A 7,672-nucleotide genomic window follows, 5' to 3' on the forward strand; every position below is an offset into this window, starting at 1 on the left:
ATTATAAATATGATTTGAAACTTACAAGAGGTTTAAAAACTGCACCATACTTATCATCAAAATAAACATCATCGGCACCATTATCAATAACCTCAAAAGCAGATTTTTTTCAGATTGATAATAATAAGATATATGTGCTTTTGGCTCAAAACAGGGAAAATACCTAACATCAACATGTATAATATTAGAAAGCAAACATTAACAAATATACATTAATGTATAAAAAAAACTAAATATACCATATCAAAATCCTTCAAAACCTTCAAGTCTCTATCACTAGAAACACTGCAAGAGAAGTTCTCCTTGAAAACTTTATATTTTCCAGTTTCATTTAAATGATTATATTCAAATGACAAATACTATAATATAAAAAATCAGAAATGATTATATAATAAAATACAAAATATTTAATAAAAAAATTGTTAATGATTATAAAAATGTAAAAAGAATAAAATAAATTAAAACCTTATAATGTCAACATTCATGAACAATCTAAGTGGAGAATTAACATCTCTGAATTTCTCTTCATGATTTAGTATACGAGACCATGAATCAATAACACTTACATGCAAATAGGTTTTTTTATAAAGATTTTCATAATTAGCTCTAAAGCCCATAACATTTGTTTCCATAAGCAAAACAATGTCCCTGTAGATATTTATTTAAATGTCATTAAAAATAATATATATATATATATATATAATTATAAAATTAAAAATTATATTTAAAAAATTACCCTAGATTTCCTTGAAGGCTGAAAAGCCATTCACAAACATCATTTTCTACTTGTGTCAAACTTGGCTTAAAATCAATTAACCTTTCCTTAAAAAGTGACTTATAAACATAAGAAAACTTCATTTCTCTCTTTCCTTTGACATCTACTACTGATGTTCCTTCTTTATTTATATCTTTAGGTTTGACAAAAATTGGTTTTGATGGTCCTTCTAATGTACCCAAAGGGCGTGCAAAAGAAACTGGACTAGCATCAATAACATCAACATTTGGAATAACACACTTTGGACCAACACTTGGTTTCTTCAAATAAACTCTATCCTTAACATTTTTCTATGTCATCCCTTCAGAAGAACTTTGACTTTGAGATGACTTCTTGGAACCTTCAGAATCTTGACTAAATTCAAGACTAAAACTTGGAACATAAAACTTTTCAACTTTCCCTTCCATTTTGTCCTTTTTCAGTGGTTGAGTCTCCTTTGAATCCTCCCATTATATAATTTCTAAACCATCTTCAACAGTTTCTACCCAATAAAATTATAAAAATCATATATCAATAAACAATAATTATAAACACAATCATATATGAGTAAACAATAATTATAAACTAATTACTCTATCTTCATTTTCATTTGAACAATTTTCTATTGCTTTCCTAAATCGAAATCAACTTCAACATCTTCACCCTCTCCGTCATTCTTTGCTACAATAACTTTATCATCCTCACCCAAATTTACAGTCCCTAAATTATTAAAATCATAAGTGAATCGTCTATATAACATATTCATATATATATATATATATATATATATATATATATATATATATATATATATATTATGTATAAAAAATACATAAATAAATACTTACTATCATCAAATTCATTTTTCTCAAAACTGGTCAAATTGTCATTCATATCATCTTCAACTTGTTTCTGATTTATACAACCATCAACCAAGTTTTCAGTACCTATATAATTCAAATATAAAAATTTAAAATCATATATGATTAAACTATATATAATAATAAAATATGCTTACCTTGATCCAAAGTTCTAAGAAAAATTTCAACAACTGGATCACAAATGAATTGACTAAAAGATACACCTTCCTGGCTATCAATTAGACCCACACTCTTAGTAACATTTTCGACAACAGAATTTAAATTCATGGCCTCTTCTTCATTGCATCCACTTCCATTTCCTAGTTCATCATCCTCATCATCTTTCTCATTCAACGAATCATTATTTTTACCAATATCATCCTCATATGCATGATCATTAACATCACCTTTACCTTCAACATGATTTTTACCAACATTTCCCTCATGTGGACCACTTCCATCCCCCTGACCACCAGAACATTTCCCTTGATCATTATCTTCAACATTTTCATCATCATTCAGAAAATCATTCCCATAATCTTCATCATTAACTTGAACAAAAAGCAGGTGTCAATATCGGTTCTTTACTTTGTTGTGAAACATAATGGAAATCAAAACTTTAAATACTTAAATCTTCAACGGGAAATAATAATTTCCAAATTTTCAAATTTTGACTTTGAGGAAATTTCAACACTCTCTCATGTATCTTTACAACAAGATCTTTTTTCAAATCCTTCATCTTCTGATACATATATGAAATTTTATTTTCATACACCTAAATAAAAAATATACTTAAAAATAAAATACTTAAACATAAAAAGTCATAAATGAATACACTAATAAAATAATAAATGGATAAAACTATAAAATTACATCTACAACACTAACTTTATTAACATCAAAATCTTCTTCATCCTCATCACATAAATCCTAATCACCATCAGATTCATCCTCATCACCACCAAATTCCTCCTTATTATACTCAGATTCTTGACATTCTTCTTCAACATATGGTTCATTAACATCTCCACATCCAAATCCTCCATTCTCTTGTAAAATATCCTCAAGAAACCTTATCTTCTTTAACGTCCAATAAAAAATAGTTGTATGTTTACGCGTAACATGCAAATGATCAAACTTGAAACTATCCGCATACAACAACTACAAAAAACATATGTAACAAATAAGTTAACTTTCTAAAAAGATTTACTTATACAGTTTAATATATAATTAATCATAATATATATGAATAATCATATATGATTATGATCTGTAATATATAATTAAACAAAAATTAGACTATATTATCATATATGATTATACAATCATATATGATTTATGCAAATAAAATATATCATTAATTATAATATATATATATATATATATATATATATATATATATATATATATATATATATCATCATATATGATTATGTTGTTTGATATATAATAAATCATATATGATTATAAAATCATATGCGCTTAAAAATAAAAACTAACATATTTTTACCACTAAAAAGAATATTTAATATAAAAAATTAGCTCACGTACCATAAGGTATGTTGCTGGTCCATAAAGAAAGATGATTATTTCTCTGGGTTGTAAACCTTCTTCGGCCTTACCAAACAATCGACAATGAAATCGCACCAGTCAATGCTATTTAAATCAACATCTCTTATTATTAAATACATTGAATTCAGATTACATTTTCCCATGCTTGTAGACTCACAGAATGTATTACTAAAAAGAACCAAAAATTGATTCTAAAGTTATCATCCGCTGCACTAGTTCGAACAAGTTCATTCTTTAGCTGTTTCAATATTAATTTATCAATATTTTCATACTGTTTCTTCCATTCATTATTCTCGGAAATGTAATCCATGTTTGAAAGTAATGAGCCACCAGATGGTAATCCTAAAATCTCATGAACAAACTTACTATCAACACTAACTTGACAATTTTCAAACTACACCTTCAAAGTTTCAAAATTAAAATGATCAAGAGCATAATAAACAATCCTCAACGGTACATCAATCATCTTCATCCGTAACAAACTCTCAAATCCCATAGCCCTAACACAATCCTTATGTTCTCTACTTAAACCTTGAATAACACTCAGCAACGAACCGGGTGAACATCTGTTCTTCAATGAAGGAAATTCTTTTATAACAACCACTTTTTTCTCTTTCTTCACAACTTTAGTTTCTTTCTTTGGTTTCTTTGAAGATCCACGACGACTCTGAAAATTAGAATCATCTTCATCAGATAGTTCACGTTTCTTACTTACAATTTTGACCTTAACCCTCAAGTTCACTTTTGGTTGTTCAATAACTGTTTTTTTTTATATTTCTTTGACCATGTTTGCAACACCTCCTTGGCCTTTTATTTTTTGGAAGATGACCGTGTATTCCTTGAGCTCTCTAAAGTATGTTTTTTAACTATAATTTTCATTAGAAACATAGTGTTAGTAAAAAATAAATCATAATACATATAGTCAATTGCAAATGAAGACATAATCACTTATGATTGCAAAAGCATTCTCTTATCATTTTTAACCTTTGAATTTTTCTCTAAAATATCTTCTATTTCCTGCTCATTAACATAAACATTTACTACAAAAAATTAACATAATTAGTAATTAGTACTAAACAAAAATGCATATGACTAATAAACTATGATTTCAAATCACACAATCACTAATGCTTATAAAAGCATACATTTATCATTACTATTTACTAATTATTATAAACAAACTTATAAAATCATTTATGATTAGAACTAAAAATAAACATACAACTAAATGTTATGTTCAATAAACTGAAAAAAAAATCACAAAATCAGTTATGATTACAAAAAATACCTCTAAAAGTTCTTCTCTTCGAAATTTTCTCTTTAACTTCCACAAAAAGATCTTCATATTCACATTTGATACATAGAAATACATAAACACAAAATATGATAATCTTTTATGAATAAAAAAACTAAACTATGATTTTAAATCACACAATCACTAATGATTATAAACACATACATTTATCATTACTATTTACTAATTATTATAAACAAACGTATAAAATCAATCATGATTAGAACCGGAAATAAACATATAACTAAATGTTATGTTCAATCCACTTAAAAAATAACACTCAGTTATAATTACAACAAAAACCTTTTACATTAGGTTATATGTTTATTTTTAGTTCTAAACATAGATTATTTTATACGTTTTTTAATATAGATTTTTTAACTGTACCTTCAGGAATAACAACACTTCTACCGCCTTCGATATTTTTTTGATTTTGGAACTTTTTTCGAACATAGTTTCTTTTGAAATCCTTATCTGTGAAAATATAAGCAACAACTTACATTAAAAACCAACACAAACAAACATAATAATAAAAAAAAAAAAAACAGATCAACTCTAAACGAGAAAATCATCAAAATAAAGTAAAAATGACGAAAACTAATGAATCAAAACAAAAACATCATTATCAACATAAAACTGCAGTTAACTCATTAATAAAAACATGCATTATCAATAAAATGAATCACATTCTAACCTTTCATTTCCATTAACTAAGATGCGACTTCGTTTATATTTTCTCCTGAAGACATTTATCGAATTTTCAAACTTAATTTGAACAGCTAATAAACGAAAACTATGGCAAAATGCGATAAAGAAAGAAAAAGAGGGTTTCCGTGAGAGTTCTAATTGAGATTTTGATCGAAAAAGAAAAGAATGGTAAACGCAGTTACAATATTGTAGCCTGCAAAAATGATATGAATCTTTGTAAAATTACAACAATAGCCCTACAATCGTTATTAACGATGTTAATTTAATAAGTTACCAATGTATTTTCAATTCTGCCACCGCTACATTTTAGAAACAAAAATCATAACGTCAAAGGGTTATCTACCTATCTCACAATCTCTAATTTTTTATTTATCTCAAAGGAACCAATATATATATATATATATATATATATATATATATATATATATATATATATATATATATATATATATATATATATATATATATAAAAGAAGACATTTCAAAATGTTAAATTTATAAATAAAAATGTTTTAAAAATTTTGAAACAAAAATTTAGAAAATAATATCCAACAGTATTGATTTAATGTGTTTTACTTTTTACTATATCAATTTAATGTAATGAATGTTTTACTAAAAGCTATTAATTATAAGTTTTTATACATACACTAATAAATGGGTTATCAATTGATAACCATGGGACTCTTGTTACAAAACTGCCAATGTTTAATTATAAGTTTTTATACGTAAACTAAAATTGGAAAAATTAAGAATAAAAGAAATTGAGTTTCGATCTAGTGTCAATTCTTTTTAAACAGATGTGTCTATACCAAAAGATCTACAACACAACTGTACATATACAGATATACTAATCATTATAAATTAAGAAATAAAATTGGTGCCCTATTTTTACGAGGCCCAAGCAAATTGCCCAACTTGTACTGCTTATTGGGTCGGGCCTATGTAGACTTGTGTAGATCTAGTGTGACAGTGGTGCCTCCGTTGGTGTCTGATGGTGGCAGGTCGAAAGTGAAAGTGAAGGTAGTCATAGATGGTCGTGGATAGTAGTTATGTTTTATTTAAAGAGTATAAGAGAGAAATGATATTAAAAGGTAAAAGAACGAGACTTTTCAAATAAAGGAGAAGGGTTTATTTTATTTTATTTTATTTTATTTTATTTTATTATTATTTTTTTTTTCTAGTAGGGTACCCCGCCATGCGGCGGCGCCGCTTAATCCATTCGGTATAGAGTTTTCATGCGGCAATTAGTTTCCTTTTCGTGTTGAATAGTTCGTTCCGGCCGTTTATTCGGATAGTTCATTTCGTCGAATAGTTTGTAGCTAGATGCGTATATGTGGGGGTTAAATAGTTTACTATGTTGTGTCATCTATTGCTCTGGTTTTTATGATACGATTATTTGGTAGGGGTTGCATAAATTGAAAATGAAAAAAAGAATTATTTCGAAAAAGTGATAGGTTGTGCAAAACGGATGATGAATTTGGTTTCGTCCGACGATTTTTTGTTAAAAATAAAATTACGTTGTTTTTTTTGTTAATAATAAAAATACGCTACATTCTTGTGATTAGTTTTATTTTTTGAATGTCATATTAAAAAGATTTCTCAAATAATCGAAAAACGTCATTAAACGTTAACCGTTAGTTTGTTTTTAGATGTGCGCATCAAAAAATATCATTTTGCGTTGTAGTGGTAACACATTCATATTGTGAAATCTTCTATTACAATAATCATTGATTATTATAAGATATCAAAAATGGATGATTTTTCATAGATGTACGTATCGAATAATCTTTACTATTATTATTATAAGATATCAAAGGTGGATGATTTTTTGTATTCAAAAAAATGTTTATTACAATAATTTTTATTCACTTTTATCGACAATTTACCAAATATTTTTTTGTATTTTTCATATTATATTATTAACTTTCTTATACAATAAAATTTCATTTTACTCTTCAACTTGTACTAAAACTATAAATCTTTATTACTTTTGGCTAATTATTAAATTTGAAGAACTTTAATTACAAAAAATATAACTCAAAACAACATAAAAGATTATTTTTTTTGTAATGCTAAAAAGCGTATTAAATACTTAGTATTTCAACAAAATTAATGTCCACACCTAAAAACATCCATTTGAAAATGCATAATATATTATTTATAGTCTGGAGGCTTACATGACAATTTGAGATTATATTTTAGAAAAATTAAATTAAAAATATCGTAAACAAAATTAATATTTTATATTTAGTTGTAATTTTTGTTTACAAACATAATGCCAATTATTTAAAATTATATATAATATTTAATAATTTTTTATTAGTTAAATGGAACAAAAGTAAAAAATCTACCCACCTCATCTCAAATATGTATATTTCAAATACATTTGAATAAATTATAAAACAATATTAACAAAGTGTTGTCACTTTAGTCTAAAGTTTAATAGTTATTGAACCTTTTAATTCAGTGCTAACTACTCACAAT

The sequence above is a fragment of the Lactuca serriola genome, chromosome 6 (assembly GCF_051521515.1).
Source record: "Lactuca serriola cultivar US96UC23 chromosome 6, Lser_US96UC23_V15, whole genome shotgun sequence".
NCBI classification, from domain to species: Eukaryota; Viridiplantae; Streptophyta; class Magnoliopsida; order Asterales; family Asteraceae; genus Lactuca; species Lactuca serriola.